At 34.7% G+C, this 11,482-nt stretch overlaps 1 long non-coding RNA gene across 2 annotated transcripts; it reads right to left on the bottom strand.

Annotated features, from left to right (window-relative positions):
- Nucleotides 1-602: 602 nt before the first annotated feature.
- Nucleotides 603-5,085, bottom strand: LOC132166377 (uncharacterized). 2 transcript variants are annotated; one of them, XR_009438567.1, is made up of 3 exons: nt 4,755-5,085; nt 3,275-3,608; nt 603-1,018 (listed from the first exon to the last, which is right to left on the bottom strand). It is a non-coding gene; the product is annotated as an uncharacterized LOC132166377 (long non-coding RNA). The 2 variants fall into 2 exon arrangements; XR_009438568.1 differs by lacking the exon at nt 603-1,018 and adding an exon at nt 2,361-2,483.
- Between the last annotated feature and the right edge of the window lie 6,397 nt (nt 5,086-11,482).

Here is an 11,482-nt window from a genome sequence, read left to right on the forward strand (position 1 = left end):
AAAACAACTTACAAAATGGTCAAGTTTACTTAATAGGGCTGGGCGAGTCGACCCGCCAACTTGATAAGAGAAAACTCAAATCTAATCCATTTAACTAAACAAGTCAGATCTTTAAACTCAAATACAACTCGTAAGTGACTTGACATGACCCGCTTTTTCCCATATATATATATATATATATATATATATAATAGTAGTCTATGTGATCCACACGTGTGTCCAACTATCTGACCTCAAGTGTTAGGCATCAGAAATTCTTGAACAGATGAATTTTGCTTGGGAAGTTTCTTTGTAAGCTTTGTGATACAGCCATTACTTGTAATTAAAATTCTTGCAGAAGACTTACTCAAACTCCCTCCAATAAATAATAAAACAAAATAACATTAAAGCCGCAGTATGATTCAAGTTTTACCGATTCACCGCCCGGTGATTACTTCTAATTACACCTTACCTACATGAATTTTAAAGGTTACACAACACCATCTCATAGTTTGAATTGACTGGAATCATTTTGACAAACCAATCAAGTGATGCCATATCATATTGAGACATTAACCGTTCCCCAACAGTATACCATTATTTTAATTGGTAAAAGGATAAAATACTAAAGTCATTTGGATGAGCTCAATAAAATAGCAACAAAAATATTAATTACCTCATTATATTCCCTAAAAATTCACTTGGACAAACTCGACTAGGGTTGGCAAAACAGGTACCTGGCAAATAAACAGGTACTCGTTTATCCTATATATGAAATTATTCTTTATGACGCTTAGATGAACCTTATTATAAAAAAAAACATGCATAGAATAAACGGGTCATATCATGTACCTGTTTTGCTAGCCCTAAACTCGGCGACCTTTGAGAACAGGTCAGCATGCCTCAGGAAGAGATACACCAGCACCAGCATGAAAATGACCAGAAATGGATAAAGAAGAAGCATTGCAAGCCCAACTACCATGAGCCTTTTCTTTAATGTTGTAGGATTAGATATAAAGTCCCTTTAACACACAAGTTTCTGCAAAAACAGAACACCGAAATCAAAAAATCATTAAAAGATAATGGAAAGTATGCATGATCATTAACATTCCGTCATGCACCCTTTTCAAACAAAACCACAAAATAGATTTAGCAAATTCTAGAAATTCAAATACATCATGCATCATTGTTTTTCAAGTATGATGAGACAATATTGTGTTCCATGTGAGCCAAATTATACCATCAACCCAGCACCTGGGACCTGCTGAGAGATTGGGAATGCAAGCAACCTTGTTGAGCATTCCAATCAAGTAGTTTCCCTTGCAAACCAATCACATCACAACATCATGAGCGGGAAAATCCGAAAATCCTTAACCACACAGAGCTGTTGTGAACTTTGCAGCCAAACAACCTTTACAAGAAGTTTTGCCCATGTCATGGTTTGAATTTCGTTATCCATAACATGGAGACTGCAGGAACATAATAAGTTAATAACCTTCCACATTGTTACTTAATGATAAAATATTACTAAAACATAAGAACTTTAATCAAAATAGAACGCCTTCTGTTAAAGTATTGATTAAGTGATTAAATTTACCTTTTCCTATGAGCTTAAGCTTTTGAGATAATTGGTAATTTAACATGGTATCAAAGCCAAAGGTCATGGGATCGAACCTTGACTCCGTCAAATTATCCCCTATTTAAATTAAATATTCCACGTGTTGGGCCTCACCTATTACAAGAGAGTTTTAACACACACGTGAGGGGGAGTGTTAAAGTATTGATGAAATGATTAAATTTACCTCTTCCTGTAGGCTTAAACTTTTGGGATAATTGGTAATTTAACACCTTCAACACAATCAAGTTTATATATATAAACTTTTTCATAGGTTTACCCGTTGTAACTCGTAATAGAAGTAACGAATCCTCAGAGTGTCCTTTACTTGAAAAAAGAAACCTCAAGAAACAAAAGATCCACCAAATGGAATATATCCCTAAAATATCCAACAATAATGGCTTTGGTAAGTGTTAGAGCAAGATCACAAGGCTTAATTCTAGATTCAACTGCATCCATCTCACACTTTGCACTACGAAGACCATTCCAGTCAACATATAATAAGAAAAATCCTGAGAAAAAAAATTGTGAAGCTCAGGCTTAGAAGCTACACTATCCACTTTATATAATGCACCAAAGCCCTTTCTCACAATAGTTCCTGTAAAGCCTTCCAAAGAACAGGTCCAGATCAGCCATTGTTCCAAGGCCATAAGGGCTCTCACTACCAGGAATATTTGGCGGTACCTTTTTGTAGTCCGACAATTCAAGCTCAGGAGGCACATCCTTCAGCAAGCCAGTAGTTAAAGATGATTCACCACGTACACCAATTGATTGGAATACACTGAGGGGATTTGTACTCTTTGCCCCACTGAATATCATTCAAAAGACAAACAATACGCAAATACTGCAATCCATTCCCCAAACTACTTGCAAGTATTAAGGAAATGTACTGTAAAGAAGAAGAAAATGATTTAGCCCTACTGTAGTCATTCATGAAAAATCAGTTTTACTATCTGTCAGCAAAAACTAAGAAAAGATAACCAACAAAAAACAAAGCAGATCTACCTAAAAATGCACTGTAATAAGATGATAACTGCAGTTAAATGATGATCACCCATCATAATTGGGTGACAACTTCGCCCCCAAAATTATGTTTAAAATGTGCTATCTCAGGTTAGTTTGGTCAACAACTAAAACTTATATGCCTCAGTCGTCAGATGATGAAAACCTAAGCCGTTGAACTTGTGGAAATATGTTATCACTGGTCTATACTTGTGTTATGAGGCAAGGAAGGTGATCAATATGAAATCAAGTCCCCAGAGAAATCTTTTTTTGACTAATAATGAGCAAAAGTAACCAAAGATACAAAGAGAAAGTTCAGAAAGGGAAGTCCCTTAGCAGCATGCTTCTCACAGAAAAGAAGGCCTAAAGGGTCCAGAGAAAAAAAAAAAAAAAAAAAAAGAAAGCATTCCATGGAGCAAGAGAATGTATCCTATTACGCATACCAATGAAAGAGAAAAAGAAAGCTACAGAAAGCAGTAAGTGAGCCTAGCTCATGTTTACTAATTTATTTCGGCTTCTGTAAAGGATTAGAACTGGCAGTATAAGATTATGCTCTATTTGTAAGCCTACCAATGAGTCAAAAGTTAACCTGTGCAGAGACATAAATCAACAGCGTGGATATCCCATTAAAAAACAAATAAATGCAACCGGCAATTACAATTAATCAACGTGAGATACCTGAAACAGAATGCAAAACTAGTTCTGCTGCTGCTCCTTCAGATGAAGTCCTTGAACTGGAAGAACGGAAGGTTAGAGGGAAAGTCTTTGAAAAGGTGTGAGAAGCATTCTCTGCTTCATTGTTCCTGAGTTTCTGTGAGGAGCAATTACAGAAGGATCAAGAGATATGCGATTCTACTGCTGATTATAATTTTTATGTGCTTCAGTTGATGTCTCCCTAGGCAATGACAAGTTGGGAGCTCTGTTTATATTTGAATTTGCTCTGTTCCTTCTGGAATTTCATCACCCTGAATGCAGATTTTTGATACTCCAGATTGCTGAGCTGTTAGTGCACCTATAATGTGAAGTTGGTTTTCAATTAATTGAAAGAGAAACTACAATAGAAACCAATAGAAGATTATTCTACTTGAAATTATATCAGCTAGTTCATTATGGTAATGTCTTAAAAACCAAAATAGGATTCCTAGCAGTAGAAAGTGAAATCATATAGTTGCTCTAAGTCCCATTCTCATCAGGTTCCCACAGTGGCAGATAGAACCTTGTACTAAAGGTTCATAAATAAAAAGCTTCTCACTCATATAGATCGGACTAGAGCCAATGGTTGAAACACAAGCATCTCACAGCAAGAATGCCCTTGGGAAAAAGGGAATATGTGCCTACAATCTATGTGTTTTATATCAAAAAACAGCGCACCTCTCATCCATATGATTGTCCTGCGCAGTTGATTGAACAAAATTCAAAGTCCACACATAACAAAACGAAAGGTTGAAAACTAATATCACACTCGAAGTATGATAATACATAACAGCATCTAGTAAACTTACAACACAAAAAAAATAAAAATAGTAAATTTATGGTATAATTTGCTTGGTTTGAGTGAAGGTATATAATGACTGTTGAATCCAAACGATTTGAAAATGAGCAGTTTAAATAGCGATTTTAAAACACAATTTTTAAAATCATAGTTAAGTGTTTGGTAAAATCACAATTTACCCTTTAAAATCATGTGCACCACATTGCCTACCATTTGAAAATGTATATTTTTCTACATTTTTAAATTGCAGTTTTTGTAAAATGCACTTACAAACGATATATTTTTCTGTGATTTGAGTTTAAAGTCACATTTTTTTTCTTGCACGGACAAACGCAATCTAGTTGGTAAAGGCAACTTGAATGCCTCTTTTTCACAAACCCATACAAATAGAATTTTACTTGGAAAATGCACCGTTCAAGCATTGAACGCCCAGTCCTTGCTTTGAAATTGCCAAAAAAGAAGACAAAATAAACAAAAATCAATCAGTGAATCAAGGAAAAAGATGATAATCCATTCCCAACAAGCATATCCCTTTCTCCCTCTCAACCCTCACTCACTCCCCCACCATCATTTAACCACATTCAAAATTCAAATCCACTGAAATTCAAGAAACCCAAGAAGAAAAAACAGAAAGAACAGTGAGAGAGCAGAGCATAGCGCAAGAACCTGGACAGACATGGCAACGCTTCAGAAGTGCAAGCTGCTGGCGACTCAGTGCGGCGTGGCGCCGAGGCTAATGCGGAGCCCAAGGACGAGCCCAGTCGTCCAACTCCGTCGCCGCAAGACCACCCTGCGAATGCTAGCTGCTCAGCCGCCGATCACCTCAGCGGGGAGACTAGCTGGCTCAGCCAGTGATCCCACGAAATTGTTCTCCGCAAACGGAGGAGAAGGATTCCGTGGTGGCGCAGGGACACCAAACTCTCAAGGACCGTGTCTTCGCCGCCGCTCGGAGACACGAAAGCAATGAGTGTTGGTTGACTTAGGAGCGGCAGTTTGAATGAACAATAAATTAAGGAAAATATTATCAATTTTACTACAATTCTTCTAACGTTGCAACTGTCACATAACCAACTTTTCCGCTCTCTTCAATCATTCATTTCAAACTACTGCATAATTAATAATGTTTATATTAAACCTTTGATTAAGACAATGTTTCTTTAAATTATTAAAAAATTGATAATATTTCTCAAGACTAATAAAAAAAATAAAATGCCCTATTTTAAGAGAATATGTAAACTTTTCCTAAATTTTAAATATAAAATTGTTCACGTCACAAAAATTTTATGTGTCACGTCAATTTGTAAAAAATATATGATAAATTTTATAGTGTTTGCAGCTATGCTTATAAATAAATTACATATTACAATGTTAATTAATGCTAAACAAAATTTGTTATAGAGGGTCTTAGAATATTCTGACACAAAATAAGGCTGCTTTCGACTTCTTATTTTCTTTCAAAATCTGTACTACGTAAAAAGAGTTTTTATTAGTGTAATAGAATATGAAAATCATTTTTATCATTTAATAGTTATAAGAGAAATGTAAATTGTTAGTTTTTTCCTTTTTTTTAAGGTGGTTGGCATACTAAAAGCGGATATTTTTTTAGGTGGTTGGCTACCCCCAACATGTTTTGGCTACCCTTCTCTTATCTTTTTTTCTTCTCTCTCTTCCAATGATTTAAGATGACATTGCTCATTCTAAGCTGCTCATTGTGAATTGTAAGCCCCTATAGTTTCTAAGAATTGTAGAGGATCTTAATCCGTACCATAGCTTTAATTTGGGACAATCAATTAAAATGAAGAGGACGAAACCCGACAACATAAGAGGGAGAGAGAAATGTGGCTTGCATTGCTTCAAACTATAGAAGTGACCGAACCACCTCTTTGGTCACAAGAGTGGTTTGGCTGCCCTCAATTAGGCTTTTGGGGATGATCGAATCATCTCTTTTGTCCACAAAAGGTGCCTGAACCATCTAAAAGGTTAGCTTTGGGGTGGTTAAATGGATACTGTGGCCACACTTGTGGCTCATACTGCAAGTCATCCTCTCTTGCCGTCTTGCATGTAAACCACAATTTCTCTCTCTTATTTGTTGTCGCATCGTTTTATTTTAAATGAATGCTCATAACTTTTTATTAATATCATTTTAAATCATCATTTATTCAAAAAAAAATTAAGCTTATAAGAAATAATAAATTAAATCATTTAATAAATTTTAAGGGAGGTAAAAGGATGTCACATGCATGTCTTTGGTATGATTGTTTGAGTGATGATGATGTAGTTCTTCAATGGAACCTGTATACCTCACCTTCTATGTATCGTGTACATCAATACACATACATAGTTATATACAATGCGCTAGAAAAAAATGTATACCGAAAGAGTAATGATATTAATCACACTTTTATCTTGCTTTAATGATGCAGTATTAACAATTAACCCTTAAAATAAAACTGATCCAATAACTAATTAGCAGTGCCACATCATAAAAAATGAGATAAAAATGTATAGGGGAACGGACTACTATAGAAATTTATGAAATAGATGATACATTAAAAAACAGAAAAGAGAAAGCTTCAATATGATATTTCACATCTTCACGTTACATAGCAATAGCTAGTCATATATCACACCCTCTCTTTTTTTACCATGCACCAATCATCTCCATATGATATTTGGATTTCTGCGAAAATGACATTTTCTGGTGCATTTTGTTTTATTTTTCTTTAATTGTAAGTCAGATAAAATTACAAAATTTGTTTTAATTTCGTTTTCACTCTTATTCCCTTCTTCCCCAATTGGGTCGTGAGACGAGCCCCCCATCAATGTATATAGTAGCTATTACAACTACACCAGCGAGCCAATTTTGGGCCGATCTGCACTTTAGGGTCGGCCCACATCTGGTTAGACAATTCACTAAGGCAAGTGATCAACATTAAAAGTTGATTATGAGGATAAAAATTAATTAATATGGAAAGCAGTAGTTCATTAATAAATTACTTTGGGAAATGCTTTTTGTATTCTCCCCACCATCTCTTCTCTCTTTACCATTTTTTTTTTTTTTAAAAAAAAAAACAAAAAAAAAAAAAACAAAATGGTGGTGAAGAGATGGTGAGTAGATAGTTGCTAGAATGCATTGTAGCATTCCTCAATGGAATCTTTCAATGGTACCTTTCAATTTTCATTGCTAGATTGATCTGAGATCGGCAAGATAATAAAGGGCGGATCAGGGATCACATTGCCTTTATGCCTTATGTTGAGAATAAAATCACACTATAAGTCCATTAAGTTTTGGCTATAGGGTCAATAACAGGTCTACAAAGCAATTAATTAAATAGCAGAAAATACAGTTTAAGTGGAGCTCTATTGGAATAAAGAAGTCAAAATTTATATTGAAGTACAAGCCAAGTATAATTGCAGCTCTCTCAAGAATTTCAATTCAACTCAAAGAACTAGTCTAAGTCTATCTCAAATTCTTAAGCCTATAAATAGGCTCATACACAAGGTACAAGGGGAGCTGAATATTTTCTCTGAAATTGATAAATGATAATACTTGATTATGCTGAATTATTGAATTTTGTTCATCAAATTTCGCTTTAAGCATCAAAGTTTCAAGTATTGCAGATCTAGAAAAATACATGTAAAACATTTTATGTTCTAATGACAAATGTTTAACAAGTTGGATTAAAAAAATGTCTTCCCACGTAGGTAGAAGGAAAAAGTGTCCATAACTATTTTGCTTTTATGATTGAATCATGGAAGGACATCCATAATTTAAAAACAGACCTCCCTTGTATGTTAAGAAATTATGGATCGGCTTAAAAACATTCATTACAAATGGGAATGTCAAGTGACATTATTCCATCATCCTATATATATATATTTTCATTATCTAAATCTTTGTTTCACTCTTGGACCCAAATAATAATATATATATTTATTATTATTATTATTTGGGTCCAAGAGTGAAACAAATTAACAAAGATTTAGATAATGAAAAAAAAAATGAAAAAAAAAGAAGAAAAAAAAAGCAATCTACGTTTAAGAAGACAAGGAGAATTTACACCATACAATTGGTGTATGTGACAAGCAGGTTGGTTGTGTTAAAAAAATAAAAAATAAAAAAAGTTTTCCATATTTTCCTTAAAACTTTTTGAATTAAAGATTGCATTAATGTTCCTTCAAACAACTAAATTTTTTTAATGTACATATTTTGTCCCACAAAAAGATAAAAGAGTGTGATTACTCATAGAAATAGACTAAACTTGGCATAGCTCATCCTAAAATATAAAGATTCAAGTCCTAATTTTTCACAAATGAAATCCAAAAGCCACAAATTCCCTGTAATTAAAGGAGAAACCACAGAAGTTTGTAATTACAATATTAATTGATGGAGTTAAATGCAATATAGAACACTATATAATTGTAAAAGGAGAAATATGAGCACATGATATTGATCCGAAAATTATTTGAATGAAGGGGTTCAACATTGCCTATTCAATACGCAATAGCCAAAACACTTTTAAGACCTAAAGTTAAAACTAAAGAAGGCACTAGCTTCGAAAAATGTGTGATTCTAGCTTGGTAGGTAAGGACAAAAAGGCTGAGTAAGCGTTCCTATGAAGTATAGATTAACTTCTTTTTTGAAACAATCATTTCATATATAATACTTTGAACAATAGGTTCTCTCATTACAATATCAAAAATGCATTAATTAAGGAGCGTCTTTTATATGAATCACTTCTTTTATAACTGTGACTGTGAGTGCACTCTTTGCAAGTCTATGAGCTACTTCGTTCGCTTCTCGTCGAACATGAAAGATTCTACATTGTATAAGAGATTGTAGCACAATTCGAATATTGTCAATTACTTGGCTATAGTGACACCAATTTTGTCCCTCTTTTCGTAAAGCCTGCACTACCTGTAACACATCTTCTTCCAACTCCACCTTATTCCACCCTATCTCTTTAGCAAAAATAATAATTTAGACAATAATATTATCTTTTGGAGATTGTAAGGTAGCCAACACTGCTCCCATAGAATTACATGCAATCATTCATATGCCCATATTCTTATCATGTATGTCTATCGCAGTATTTCAATTGACCTTGACAATTCCCTTAAAAGGAATCGTCTAATGATGGCAGAACACTTTCTTCGTCTTTTGTCTTATGCTGGTTGGCTTGTGCATCTATATATTTCTGAATGGACTCGAGGGCCTTTCGAACACGTTGGTTAGGATGGTAAACCACCACCAATATACCACAAACTTTATTCTTAGCCTCAAGTTCTAAGCGACGACCACCATTGCTACCAATTCATTATTGTCCAATTTTTTGCGCATAATATCTACGAAGATTATAAACTCACCATATTCTTTAGGAAAAAAAAAAAAGCTGAGTATCCTTCTAAACAAATTAATTGATATATATAAGCATTTCGTCAAACACCCTATTTTTAGCAATTTTTTTAAAGTAATTATATTTTTTAGCATGCATACTTTTTTTTTTTTTTTTTTTTGAGCAAATACAACAAAAGGGAAGGGTTATATTTAGCATGCATACTTGATTGTTGTTTCCTTATTAACAAAAAGAAAAAGAAAAAACACACAAGGAGGAAAATCAAGAAAGCAACTAAATTTAGGGGCAGGCGGAAAAAACCAACATTCCACCTCACACGACAATTAAGTAACTAAAGTTTCATTGATTTTAACACGTCATGCTTTCAAATGGCAGTAGAGTCATTACGACTTTTATTTTACAATTATTTTATAAAACTGAAATAGCAGTATAGTATTCTTAATTAACATTATTTTTTTTATTTGTATAAAGATTAGTCTTAAAGTTGATTGTAACTATCACATCCCAATTATAGAATAATTAAAAAAAAAAAGGTTTCTAGCATTACTCTTTTTCTACTAAACCAAAATTTAGAACCTATCGCATTCGGTTAAAAGAGAAGCTCACACGTCATGCTTTCAAATGGCAAGACCACACAGCTAGCTAGAAGGTGATAAAAAAGTGGAGAATAAGGACGTGGCTGGCCAATCTTAAACAGACTATTAAAGGTTTTTTATTATTATTATTATTTGTTGGCACTATTCGGCCGTTAATAAAATGTATTGCAGTGGTTGTCTTTAAAAAAAAAAAAGAAAAAAAGGAAGGATCGAATTTCCTCGATTTGAGTTATCCTTCTATACCTTGTCTCTTACGCATATTTTTTTGTCTAATTAAAGTACACACATGTCCACGTCGTAGAGATCGCATATTCGTGCAAAGCCGGTGCATTTTTTCCTATAAGAAGTCGGCTTTTCTTCATAAAATTGTATGTGAGCATCGGCATTGCAGGAGATGGCGGTGCCTCAAACTCTCTCTCTAATTCTCATGATAAGTATTATGGTGCTTTTTCCTATGAGCATGAGCAAGCATACAGATGGCCATCCACCTGTATCCAACTTAGCTCACAGTGTTGCTCCTCTACTGGGCTCACCGGAGAAGACCTTTCTCCGTCCGTCGGCCCCAAACCCCGGCACATACATACCTGCTCCTGCTGCTGCAACAGTTTCAGCCGTGGCTCCTCTCCTAGCTGGCTCACTCGACAAGGGTCCTGTTCTTCCATCAGCGCCAAACCCTGAGTTCCCTATGACCAAAGCGCCGTCGTCCGGCTCACTGAAGAAGGTTTCTTCTGCCCGGCCTCCGGCAGCGCCCAATGGAGTGTGATACTCCTTCAAGCGCATACCCTACAGTGTGAAAGTAGACATGCACTACCTTCGTTGTTTTGCATGTCCAGATTATGCAGGGATGTCATGCCGTAAAGTTTAAAAGGTTGCAACCAAATAATATTTAATGCTCATTTACTTATTTTAGTTTTGGCTTTAATTTGTGAATTATTATCTGGTCAGGTGGGTGTAGTAAGTCTCTGATCGTGTGTTATTGATCATCTGAATTTGCTACCTGGCCTAAACTCTCTCTTTATTATGTGCGTGCTTATTTATGTACAATGTCATAAGGATATTTGAGAAGGTGTAGGCGGCTGTAGCTTCCTCCGGCAGATGCCGTCAGGATCTCTTTATTCCTATCTGACACTCCTTCTCTCCGAATCATTGTAGCCCCTGAGTAACTGAAAGTGATATAGATCTACATAAAGTACAACTAACAAACGTTTTCAGAATCACATAGAAGTAGACCAAAACAAAGCCAAATATATAAATATGCAGGGAAACTTCACTTTGACCCCCTGAACTTGGATTCTTGAACTTTTAATTACTCTTAATTAGAACTATTCCGTTAATTTTAGCTATTAAAAATACAAAAAAGACCAAAATGTCCTTGATTTTCATTTTTTTTTAAATTAAAAAAAAAATCGTTTTGAAAATTGGAATTTTATACAAAAGTCAG

The sequence above is a fragment of the Corylus avellana genome, chromosome ca11 (assembly GCF_901000735.1).
Source record: "Corylus avellana chromosome ca11, CavTom2PMs-1.0".
NCBI lineage: Eukaryota > Viridiplantae > Streptophyta > Magnoliopsida > Fagales > Betulaceae > Corylus > Corylus avellana.